Source organism: Pezoporus flaviventris, unplaced genomic scaffold (genome assembly GCF_033815535.1).
Source record: "Pezoporus flaviventris isolate CSIRO_AGI_PZ_B2104156 unplaced genomic scaffold, CSIRO_AGI_Pfla_v1 ptg000003l, whole genome shotgun sequence".
In the NCBI taxonomy this organism is placed as follows: Eukaryota; Metazoa; Chordata; class Aves; order Psittaciformes; family Psittacidae; genus Pezoporus; species Pezoporus flaviventris.
In genome coordinates, this window is record NW_026892551.1 from 8,267,501 (window position 1) to 8,273,720 (window position 6,220).

The following is a 6,220-nucleotide window of genomic DNA, read 5'->3' on the forward strand; positions in this document are numbered from 1 at the left end:
AGGGCAGAAGGAAAAAAATCAATCATCTCCTGGCTGCTGACTTCCCCGAATGTACTGAGGAAAACACCTTTGCGCCAAGACTGTACAGGTCTATGTATCTCACAAACAATGCCCATACCCTTTACTTTGCCTAGCTGGGAAGAGGATCAATATCACATATATATAAGTTATATTATTGTAACACTTTTCTTCTGAAGTGCTTTGTGCTCTGAGTCAAGAGTAAAAATAACAGGGGAGCCCACACCTGCCAGCCACTTTGCTGTGAATAACATACTTTATCCAAAAGTGCCAGATAGGCAGCATCTAAAAGATGTGAATAGAATCATAATAGAAAGAGAGGTCAGGATTGGAGAAAGAATACTAGGGAGCACTTTGGGGAGAAAGATGTTTAATTGAGAAGTTCCTCAGGTTGACCAGAGTGAATTTAGTAAGAGGATCAAGTAACTGTTTAGCTAAGCTCAGATCAGGGGTTGAATCAATGTTTGTGAAATTCTTACTTCATGTGAAAAGGTTCAAATAGCCCAACATTTTTGAAATTTAGTTATTTTTACATTGTAAGAACCTGTGGTGCTCAATTAAAGAGGACTAGTTTGGAAGCAAAATGTATAGAAACAGAAGTACGTTCTCACAGAATATTCCCCTTTATAGGAAAAGTTGAACTATCTTATGGCAAATGCATAGAGACAAAAAAACATTATATACCCTTAGAATCTCTAATTCTTCTTAATCTATCTCTCATCCTATCATACTCACTTTTTTTACTGCTTTTTTGTCATTTAACCCAAAATTCATCAGCATCTGCCCACACCAATTGGTAAGGTTCCTGTTACAATGACAGAATCACAGAAAAGTTAAGGTTGGAAAGGACCTTAAGACCATCTAGTTCCAACCCCCCTGACATGGGCAAGGACAACTCGCACTAGACCGTGTCTGTCCAAGCCCTGCCTTGAATACCGCCAGGGATGGAGCATTCACAACTTCCCTGGGCAGCTCATTCCAGTGCCTCACCACCCTCACAGTAAAGAACTTCTTCCTTATATCCAATCTAAACTTCCCCTGTTTAAGTTTTAACCCATTAACCCTTGTCCCATTGCTACAGTCCCTAATGAAGAGTCCCTCCCCAGCATCCCAAAATTTTATTTTTCTGAAGAATATTCAATCAAATTCTGTTAAATGATTCTAAAAATCACTATGGGATACACCAAGGGACTAGAAGGACAACACAACCTATGTTTACTGCTGACTGGTTTCTCCCTAAGGTGGGATTTCTTCCCCTTATATTGTTTTCATAGTTTTCGGCTCAAAACTCAGTTTCAGTCTGTGAGGCACATCTGTTACCAGTATTTGGAAGGCAGCCAGTGGGTTGAATACATGGTTTACATATCTCAGTTCTTTATTAGAATGAGAACAGGATTTACAGTCTTCTCCTCTTTCCATGCTGTGTTTTCCACCTAAAAGGCCAAATTGAAACTGCAGCCCACTTTACCTGTCTATCACAGCATGCTCTGGGGTACCCCATCAGGTAAATCTAGAGGCATCCAGGGTTCTTCAGCACACCAGTCCTTAATGTTCATGTTCACTGCTTTTTTTCCTTCCTTTCACTTACCTCTTTTGAATTTAAGAACTTAGGTAGATACTAACAAAATAAACCATGTTATGAGTTTTCACTGTAATTTCACAGGGAAGTTCCCTCTGCCGTTTCTGAGATTCTTGAGCAAGACTCCTTGCCTCCTAGAAACCAAACCATTTCTAGATCACTTTTAGGAATCTCATCGTTAGCAACTAGTTTATAGAAGTCACCAAGTTTCCCTTGGTAGTCAAAGGGGAGTGTCTTAGAGGGCAATTCAGCCCACCTTTCCTGAGCACTTAGCATTGCTGATCTGAACAGCTCTCCAGAGAGAGTTCACTCTGTCCACCAGCTATAGAGGACGTAGTTTAAAATAAACCACAGATGACCACAGGTAGGTATGATGTATCTAACCTTAACGTAAGTTCTTTGGATGACAATCACAGTTTTCTCCTGTCATGACAGCTGTGTAGTTCACTAATCCTTTAGATGCCCCTCTGCTTATGGAGGGCCTGCTCTTATGAATATCTCTATGCCTTCATAGATCTGAAAACCATAATAAATGAATAGAATCATAGAATCATAGAATAGTTAGGGTTGGAAAGGACCTTAAGCTCTAGTTCCAACCCCCCTGCCATGGGCAGGGACACCTCACACTAAACCATATCACCCAAGGCTTTGTCCAACCTGGCCTTGAACACTGCCAGGGATGGAGCATTTACAACCTCCCTGGGCAATCTATTCCAGTGGCTCACTACCCTAACAGGAAAGAATTTCCTTCTTACATCCAATCTAAACTTCCCCTGTTTAAGTTTTAACCCATTACCCCTTGTCCTATCACTACAGTCTCTAATGAAGAGTCCCTCTCCAGCATCCCTATAGGCCCCCTTCAGATACTGGAAGGCTGCTATGAGGTCTCCACGCAGCCTTCTCTTCTCCAGGCTGAACAGCCCCAACTTCCTCAGCCTGTCTTCATACGGGAGGTGCTCCAGTCCCCTGATCATCCTCGTGGCCCTTCTCTGGACTTGTTCCAACAGTTCCGTGTCCTTTTTATGTTGAGGACACCAGAACTGCCCACAGTACTCCAAGTGAGGTCTCACGAGAGCAGAGTAGATGGGCAGGATCACCTCCTTCGACCTGCTGGTCATGCAAGCTCACCACTCTGGTTCATTCAGTTACATTTTCATGTTTATTCAGAATTTCCCAGGTTCTCACATCTCTTCCTATGCTATCACTGTGGCTTCATCACACCTCTATCTAACACATCTGCTGGCCATTCTTAAACTTCTCAGGCTTAAAATATTTTTTTTTTAATTCCCTTTCATCAAACATATTTAAACCTTGGGCTCAAAAATCTTCCTGAAAGCCACTGTTCTTATGCTCACTATTGCAAGATGGTTTTTCCTAATGATGAAACTAGTGTATGAAAAGGAGTAACTACATAAAACTGTGGACTTCAGGTTGAGAGCTGGAGAATTTGCCACTTAGCATACACCTCTATCAATATATCCCCATAATAATATTCTTTCTTATTATTAATACTGTGAAAGAAGAGGCATTTTGTTTATCAGTTCTCTTAAGCAAATTTTAATTGGATGTTCTTAACAGAATTTGGGATGACTTAATATACGAAACTGGAGTGCTAGGAACAATTGCCACTCTAAATCACTGCTATGATCTTGAATTTATTAAATATTATGTGATTCTAAGACATTGCAATAATAGCCTCATGTATAATATGTCTTAAAAGATGGACATGCGGTCAGTTCTGAAATATTGCATTCCTTTCCAAAACTCAAGAGGAGAAAAGAAGGGAAGAATAAATGTCTTATTACAGCATCTAGTACTATAAGCACTGTGCAACAAGTCTTAACAAGGAGGTTACAAACTTTTATTTGATTTCTTCCATTGAGATTGTATGGATGAAAAAAAAAAAATGAAGAGGTCTAAATACTTTGGTGGAACTGGATTTGTCTGAAGGGCTGCTTAAATATGGCAGTCATCTTCATCTTCAGCTTCAAAATTGTTTCTAATTAATAACTGGAAGGAAGGAATTTTAAGGGAAATAAAGAGAAGAATATAAAGACAAAATAAAAGAAGAAACAGAAAAGAATGAAAAAAAAAACCTAATAAAAATATTTTTGTCTGCCCTTCTCTGTCTTATTTCAAATGAGAAACATTCACCTGAATTTTCAGTGCAATTGTTCATCAAAGTAGCCTGTCTGATTTGGACATTCTAGGATTTGTTTTTCTCTTGTTAATACAACAGCCCTCAATCTTGGTGCAGCCTCCAGGTACAGTGGCAAAAAGAATAAAAAATAGGAAAAACAACTTTTAGAAAGAGAAAAAGATAAGAATGGGGAACAGCAAGAAAAGCAACTCTTGCTTGAGGGATTAGCTTTATATAATTCTGTCAAGTCAATTGCACAAAATTTTTCAGTTGGTGATTTTTATATCCAAGCCACACATTTCTTTCCTCTAAGCAGTTAGTTGCCAAGTCATACCAAAGAGAAGGTTCTTTTCAGTGGCAATTCTTCAATTAATCAACTGCATATTAGCCACCCTCAGAAACCGTATTACCTGCCAAATGGATGACATGAAAAATATGTATTGGGAAGAACTGCTCCACTGGCATCGTAAACAAAAACAGTAACATAAATGGCTAATAAGGTGCTGTCTGTTTAAGGAACAGTCATGTTTTCTTCATGGGCTAGCTGCCCCTGTCAAACTGACTTTGTTGTAGGTTCTCTTCCACTCAGGGTGTTAGCGCATAAATAAACTCTGAATCCTCTCAACATAAAAAAAAAACAAAACAAAACGCTTCTTTTATTAGAGGTGCCCAAGGATATTTTCTATTGCCCTTCAATGTTTGTCAATAGCAGCAGTTTGGGTCTCACAAGAATTTATCTATTGGATCAGCCCCTACTTACTCTGCTGAATAGGAAGCTTCCTTATACTGAAAATACATTTCAAGAGAAGAAAGGAACAGAATGGCCTGCCTCATTACACTTGAAGTGATATTAAACACTGCTGCTTTCAGCCTGAGGGATTGGTACCACACAGCTAGATGTTGCAACACATTATTTCTCAAAATCTGGCCTCAAATGGAGACCTGGATTACTGTATGAGGTACCCAGCCTTACACAAGACATGGGGATAATTAGGTGTACTACAGGATCTTACCCTCTTCTGAAAGGATCCAGAATTACAGCTGCTCTGAGCTGGCACTGTGTAAGTCCCTGTATTGGGAGCCAGTGGCACCAAGTTAGCTAAAAAGGGAAATGCTGCAAACAGGGTTTTCTCTGGGGAGTAAGGTATTTGGGAATCACTTCTCTCCACCTGGGATTTGCAACCAAAAACCTTGCCTGGCAAGGAGCCCATATCTACAGTAACCTAGGTGTGATTCAGTAGAACCAAAATCCACAATGTTAGAATCAAATGTTACATACAAAATGAGTTTGAGACTTCATGATATTGGACAGAGATATGTGAAACCCACCTACGTCTCATTTTCTGTTCCCTTCTACAGTTCCTGTGTCACATGATTCAGTAGTCTACAGTCTAAACAATTCTAGAGACCTCAATAAAATTTCACAGGTTATACAGCTTATTGCAGAATCTGGCCCTTGGTCATATATGTGAATCGATTTCTGTCATTTTTAATGAATTAGAGATGAGTAATAATTTTAGAAGCCTCTCATTATATAATAAAATAAATTTTCCAATAAAAAAGATAGACATGAACTGCAGGATTGTTGGAATGGAACATACTGAACACGAAATTTTTATTATAGACTCACTAGCTTCTGGTGGTCTTTTCGAAATACTCAGGCTCTGTAGATATGTCACCACTGCTCACATCCCTTAAGATCAAAGGGGTTTGATGGCTTCTACTGAAGCATCTGCAACCACATCTGTGCTGTTTATCCATCCAGATTTTCATTTGCTGAAAGGCAGTTTTAAGTGGCACTCTGGAAAATGCAAAGACGGGGGAAAAAGCAGGCCTCCGGGAATGGAACAAAACCAAACTGAGGACACCATACCCTTCAACAGACTCCAGTTGAAGTCTCTTGGAGCCTTAATTGAGTGCAAACCAAGAGAACCTGGACACAACACATTCTGTCTTTTAATGTGCACCCTTCTGTTGTGAAGCAATTTACAACATGTTCAGTGCTGTAGTTAAAGGTAAATGCCAGTAAACAAAGATTAATTTGGACAAGAGACAGTGTGATGATTTTTCAGTGTGGCCTCAAGCACATAACTGGTACATTTGTTAATTGTTTGCCAATGAGTATTGTTAGATTTCCTGATCTTCCTCCCTGTCTTAAACACAAGGAATACATATCCAGGCACCACTGACAGCCTGATAGAAGACTGAATACAAGAATATTTTTGGTTATGCCATGTTGTGGGTAAATTCTGGTAGGCACTTAAGCACCATACAGCTGCTCACTTGTTTCCCCCACCACGTACCACCAGTAGGAAAAACAAAGAGAAAAGGAAGGGTAAAACTCATAAGTCAAGATAAAAATAGTTTAATAAGTAAAAGAGAAGTGGAAGAAGAAACAGAGAAAGCAAAACAAGTCGCACAAAGGCAATCACTCTCTTATCACCTTCTAAGTACCAGACTCATGCCCAGCAATTTCCCACACA